At 29.2% G+C, this 7228-nt stretch overlaps 1 long non-coding RNA gene across 21 annotated transcripts; it reads right to left on the bottom strand.

Annotated features, from left to right (window-relative positions):
* On the bottom strand, window positions 2370-5740 carry LOC104770653. 21 transcript variants are annotated; one of them, XR_764596.2, is made up of 14 exons: window positions 5620-5738; window positions 5378-5476; window positions 5110-5183; window positions 4846-4936; window positions 4659-4762; window positions 4455-4533; window positions 4298-4358; window positions 4052-4122; window positions 3865-3957; window positions 3542-3614; window positions 3310-3463; window positions 3157-3209; window positions 2883-2935; window positions 2370-2745 (listed from the first exon to the last, which is right to left on the bottom strand). It is a non-coding gene; the product is annotated as an uncharacterized LOC104770653 (long non-coding RNA). The 21 variants fall into 21 exon arrangements; XR_002036842.1 differs by having other exon boundaries at window positions 5461-5481; XR_002036840.1 differs by having other exon boundaries at window positions 5378-5481.

Genomic DNA, 7228 nt, shown 5'->3' on the forward strand with positions numbered 1-7228 from the left:
CAATTTTTTATAAAAGTGACAAAAAAAAATTGAGACACTATAAATTGTAGTGTTGTAAAATTTAAAAATTATGTGGGACTTGAAATATTATAGTTAGTGAAAATTATTCTGTGCTATTTATACGAATTTGATTTCTAAGAGATTATGAATTAGTTATGTTGTTAATATATATGTTGTAAATGCAAATTTACGTTTTATATGTATTCAACTATCAAAACTATGTCTTAATCATATACTAGGTAGTAACCCGTGCTGTAGCACGGGACAAAAAAATTTTATATAAATTTTAAATTCGTAAATGAGTAAAATTATATTAACACGGGTGCTATAGTATATGTGCGTACACGGATGCTATAGTATTTTCATTTAAATTAAACATAAACGTATTTACTCTGGAACTGGAAACACGTCCAGTCCCGTTCCATCTCCTCACTTCCCAACTCATCACCTCTCATCCCGTCTCATCTCGTCTTGTCTCATCCATTCTCGTCTCATCCCGTCTCGTTCAGTATCCATCATAATATTATGTCTTATGTTCGTTCTCTTTTAAATAATTACTCGTTAAACAATATTTACTAAAAGAGATTGGGTAAGAATTTAGATGGGATACATGAGTTCTCTGTTGATTTTTTGTATTTAGTTAGTTGAAATTATCCAAAAAATTATAATTTTCAAAAATATTTTCAAAAATACCAAAATTTTTAAAGTTCTCGTTCCAAAGTCGTTAATTACCTGTCGTATAGTAAATCCTTATCCAAATTAGTGAAAGCTTGATACTTGAATTCATCTATCTATATTTTTTATTTTGTACTTTAATCTAAATTTTATGTCCTTTTTTTAAAAAAAAAAACTATTCAATATATTATTTTTTATTATTCGAATTTACCCGTTTCAGTTTACATATACTCTTTCTCGTCTTAATACCATAAATAAACTGGAATTTTCTCAAAATTTTAATTTATCTAAATTAGTGGAAACACTATAGATAAATTCTTGTCAATCCTTATCTAAATTAGTGGAAACTTGACAATTGAATTTATCTACCTATATTTTCTGATTTGTACTTTTATTTAAAATTTATGTCTCTTTTTTTAAAAAAAAAAATTGATCAATATATTGTTTTTCAATATTTGAATTACCCGTTTCAGTTTACTTATACTATTTCAGTATATGTACTTAATTAGTAAAATAAATTACTTAAAAACACTGATAAAACATATATTCAATCAAATAATAAACATTTTTAGGTTGTAAAATTTTAATTATATAATATTAATATATTCCATAAAAATTAGGTTGCCACTCTTTTATGGTGTTTTTTGTCAATATTTTGGTGTATATGTAGAATACTGCAACCCGTAGCTAATATACATTTTTTTGCAATCCATCTATAATAATCAAGCACAATCCGTGTTTGTTAAAAATGTTAAAGTAATTTTATTACGGGATGTTAAATCTCGTCCCGTCGCATCCCATTCTGTCTCGTCCCGATCTATCCGGTAAGAAGTTTTATGTCCCATAACCATTTCCTTTTAAAGAATTACTCATATAATAATGTTATTAATAAATTTTTGCTGAGAAATTTAGACAAAAAACATGATTCTCCATTTGAATGTTTAATATACATATATATATAGTTATAATTTCATTTAGGCTGATTTTTTTAAATATGGTTTAGAAGAATTTTATTTTCAGTTGTGAAAATTATTGACCATGGATCCATACATACATACGGATTATATTTATAAATTCATTGATTTGGTATAATATTTATAATACAAACCTATATTAGTTTAAGAATGTTTTAGACTAATAATCGTCTCGCCATGAGCTTTGGATTAACATGATAAAAAATCTGGATCGAATGTCAACCGAATTAGCGATCGTTAAAAACTTGAATAATCAAATAATATAAAAAGCCGCCAAAAAATTAAAACTTTCCGAACCAAATGATCTAAATAAAATTGGCAAACGTGTCAAACCCGTCTGCTAAGGGATGGATACAGATCGTGTACTCTTAAATTTTTGGTACCTTTATCTAATCCGATCTTTACCGGTAAAAAATATCTCGACGTGACTCAAAAATAACATTATCCAAAATATGGTTTGAACTTTAAACGTAACATACAATCGTAACGTACAATCACTGTAAATGTAAAAAAATATTTAGAAAATAGTATGAATGTTATATAATGTTTTCAGTTTTTTTTCTTTCTAAATTCTTATTTTTAAGATCTATTTTGACTTTAAAAATAACGGTTTGTTTGAAGTTTAAAAGCACCTATTAGGTTCATATTCGTGGTTGGAGACTCGAGCAATCCACCTAACCTAATTACATGTATAAACATAATAGCTAGTAAATGCAGATGTTAAATGCTAATGGTGAGAACTTCTACTTTACTCTCATCTTTCTTCTCATTATATACAATTTTTGTAATATAAAATCCTTAGCACAATACACTCATAATACTTTTCACCTCTCTTATCCACTATATACCTGTTTGTGGCTACTCTCCCCACATGTTCGTTGTCCTTGTTATCAATATCTTTTGCTTAATTTTTTTTTTGTGTGTTTAACAACATCAACCCCACAATACCTCCCTCTCACACTCATTTACACAACATAATCAAGTTCTAGTTTTACATCACCGTTTTCCCTATAAGGTTTCTTAGCTTTGGCCTCTTTGTGAACTTCACTCTAACCTTGTCTTCTCCTTCAGACTCCACCCTACCATTGACATCATCCTAATATTGTGTAGATTGGAAAGTTCAGCCACATTTTCACTGGTGTAAAAAATTCAGTCTATATAAAAACCTAGAAATAAAACAAACAGTATATTTGAAACTAAGAAAACCAAGTTCAATTAGGTCAGATAACTTACATATGCTGGTACGTCTCGTGATAATTTGACCCAAAGGATTATAAGTCTAGAACCTGAAACATAAATATAAAAGATTATTAGCATGAGACTGGTTGTAAAGTTTCAATGGATACTATAGTTTCTAATTTTTTTTCTTACAGTTGTTGTAACTCTGTTGCTAGATATAACCCCTAAATTGGTGTTTAGATTGGAAAGTTCAGACTCAAATTCAATACTATTATTTCAATTTATAGAAAAAGCAAGAAATCAAACAAAATCATGTTGATTAACATACCTGAAGCCTCGATTTGCTTTTGAAACATCTAGTATGCTTTCCTGATCTCGATACTGATTCCAATAAATTATAACGGGAATCAAATCCAAAATTAAACGTTAAAAACCATTGTTATTAACTATCTTTTAGACCAAGTTTTGATGATTTACTTACCAAAGATTTCAAGGTAAAGATCTTTATTCTCGGCAACACGGCCAATCCTTGCTTGCCAAGGTTCTTGTTGATGATGCCTTGTCACACATCGATATATACAGAAACTCTTTTAGAGAAACCGCTACTCTTCCAGTATTATATTGGTTTTTGACCTCTAGTTACAATCAAAGAAAGAATTTAGACAATTAATTAGAATAATTAGATTATGAAAAGTTCTTGCTTTTGGACTTACATTCTGAGGAGGCAATGAACTCTTGCTTGGTCATGTGCTTCATTTCCTCCAATTCTTTTGAGTAACTGGTAATCTAAAAAGCATTAGTAAAGAGTTACCAATGTTGTATAAATTAACCACAAACGGATAAAATTAGAAGAGGACTAAGAAAGTAATTATAGGGAAATTGGTGGTAGCAGTAGCATAACAATATTTTATAAATAGGCTAAATCGTATGGAGCTTCCTAGGAATTGACACCAAAATATGCAACATTGTTGTTCTCATTATTCAACCTTGTAGCAGTTTGCAGAAGAAAGATTTGCAATGAGCCAGGGAAACACACCTCAATACAACTCAACAGAAGGATATCTTTCTCTACCAAGAACACAGACACCGCAAGTTTTGTAGGTGTTGTCTCATCTTTAAAATAGCGGACCTGTATATACACAACAGAAAATAAACAGTCTATTTTCATGATGATATAAGGCACAACCAAAAACCAATAACTAATAAACCTAAAGAGGACTCACAGTGACACCAGCTGCTGTAGCATCCTTCTTCATTGCCTCTCCGTATTTGACTTGCCAATGGATCCGATAGTCTTAATCACTCAAGGCCAATGAAAAATCACCAAGACTTGTGAGACAATTATGAATCTTCTCTGTTTCATAATTTATAAGAATGTTTACACCGAGTCACTTTAGACTATAACCTACATAACATATCACATATATTAAATCTAAAACACCCTAAAAATATCAGTATCTTAAGCCTACCTTTAGTGACTCTTGACCAGGAAGGATTCAAACTCTTCTGAGCATGTTACGCCTTGTTTATCTGTTTGAAAACAATAAAGTATCATTCACACCAAGTATCGTTCAAAGAAAAACACCAAAAAATCTCAGAAAAGAGAGTTAAGTGAAGCAAAATTACCTTTTAGATCTAGTGGCAACACCAATTAGAATTTTTCATGGGTATCCAACTAATTTCCAGGTTTAACATGTCCTTCTTCCTGCAATATTAGAAAGACAATTGTTATCATCAAAAAGGCACAAGAGCACAAGAGTCATCATCAAAAGGCTGAACGGAAAAGAGCACAAACATAACAGGGAATAAATACCAAAATCAAAACCATACCAAATGTTTAGCCTTTCTAGCTTGACCCTTAGCTTAAAGTTCAGCTTCTTCTTCCGCTAGCTTATGTGCAATAAGATGCTTAAATGTGCTGATAAAACTGGAACCTGTTAGACAAACCCAAACACTTTTCAACATTTTCAAAATCAAATCAAAACCACGGTTTTCAAGAATCTAGTTACTATCTCACCAGTGTATCATCTCCTTTGGTCTTCTTCATGATCGCTCTAAAGACATTACATCCATCAGAGCAAACTTATCAGCAAACTTTCATCCAAATCCTGAAACCACAAGAAAGTATTGGTTAATTAGTAGATCACGGCAATTTAAAAAAGGCATATGCTGATGATTGAAGGAGAAGAAGCAAGCCAAAGTTGGATACTGTATTCAAATGGCGGCATAGGAATAACACACTCTCAACATTAAAAAAATTATTAATACAAATTGCCAGTACTTTTGGAAAATATGGCATGTACACATGTGTAGACATGCGAGTAATTCATTATCACCATAGAATAGAATGGATTCCTACAGAATTCACACATAGGATATCCAGGTAAGCTCATTTAAAAATCTAGAAAACCAATCTGACTAAATTACTAAAATTATAATTTTGAGGTACAGAGCGGATAAATATATCTCGGATCTTGAGTTCAGCGGTTAATCTCACAGAATAGAAAATTAAGCTGACAAAATAAAGATTTAAGAAAAAACAAACCTACCCAAAAGAAGAAAGCTCCTACTGTGATAACTATGATGAACATCTCCAAGACTCTCATAAAAAAAATAGGGAAAAAGTACAAACCAGTGACCTCGAAAACCTGATCTTGTTTACCCGCCATCGTCAACATGAATTTAACAGAAGAATTGGATTTAGTTAAAAAGCGAAAGAGAGATTATGGTTTGGAAGGAAACAAACAGATTGAGAAGAAAATAAAATGGTAACAAATGATTTAGTTAAAACCTGTAGCTGAATCCTCCAAATAAAGAGAGCATTCGTGTTTAGTTCTGCTGATCAAGAGTTGTTGTGTAAGCTTCTAGGAAAAATAATTTGGAGATAGAGATGGAGACGGCAACAGAAGCATAGAGAGAGAGGTTAACTTTTTTTAGGTTTTTTAAATTGATGGACATGATTAAAATGAATCAACGGTCACGATTTAGTGAAGAGGATCCGAAAATAACATAAACGGGTCAAAAAGATCCGCGCTTTTATCCGAATTCAGCAGAGACCATATTACATTTTTACCCATTTCGCAAATGATTTATTTGGTCATAATTGCAATGGCATTGTATTGTAAATTCTTACAAAACTAAGGTTTTTTTCAGGCAACGTTTTTCTTTTAATAGTAGGAATATAAAAGTAATGTTTCACTCTCTCCTTATTGGTTCATTTTACATTTATTTTTATAAAATAGTATTTGTTTTTTAATTAAATAAAAGTGTACTAATGTACATTAATCTATACATTAAATCCACACTTTACTACTAAATTATAACTGAAATGAATTGACTATTTTTCCATTCACTTTCATTCAAACACACTTAATTGTAACTTCTCTAATTAATTTATTTTAGAAATGTAATTTTCATCCCTTGAAATCCTATAAATAATCACTCTACATTATCATCTACCATATCTCAAATTCTAAATATTTTCTTTGTTTTGTTTATGTTCTTGCATGGGTTCAAAATTTATGGTAAGAGTGTAATTATATATTTTCTTAGATTTATCTTATATTTTGTTCAATTTTTTTCTTTGTTTTATGTATTTCTTCCTTCATTATTTGTCTTCTTATTATTTTTAATTTTCAATTACATATGTATAATAAAATATTTTAGAAATGTAACTTCCATCCTTTGAAATTCTAAAAATAACCATTCTCACATCATCATCCACCATACCTCAAATTTTAAATATTTTCTTTGTTTTATTTATGTTCTTGCATGAGTTCAAAGAACTCATGGTAAGAGTGTGATTATATATTTTCTTTGATTTATCTATTCTTTTATGTATTTCTTCTTTCCTTCTTTGTCTTCTTCTTATTTTTAATTTTCAATTACATATGTACAATAAAATTTTGGTGACTGTAAAAAAAAGTTATCGATGAAGATTCAACAATGCTAATTCAATCAAAGCCCAATGAGAGAATCAAGCTAAAGAAATTATCTTCATTCATGTATATTTATTTTATTTTTAAAAGTATGCAATGTTTTAACAAAATAAACTATTATAATAGAATTACTAAATCAATTTTTTTTAATTTTCTCTTACCTCCTAAAAATTTGTAATACATTTTTTTGTATACTCATCATTATATTTAGTTATTGTGATCCAAAATATAATTATATAAAGATCATTATAATGTTTATTTAATTCAAAATTTTGTAATTTAATAATTTTCTATATAAATAAAAAACAATTTGATATTCCATTTCCAAAATTTTACTACAAAGAGGAAACCATTAGAATTTAACATAGCAATCTAGCTTAAATTAAGATGAATATAAAAGAGATTAAAAATTAAATTAATCTTTAGGATTCTTTATTGCATTCATATGATTTTATAAGGTTT

Source organism: Camelina sativa, chromosome 20 (assembly GCF_000633955.1).
Source record: "Camelina sativa cultivar DH55 chromosome 20, Cs, whole genome shotgun sequence".
NCBI lineage: Eukaryota > Viridiplantae > Streptophyta > Magnoliopsida > Brassicales > Brassicaceae > Camelina > Camelina sativa.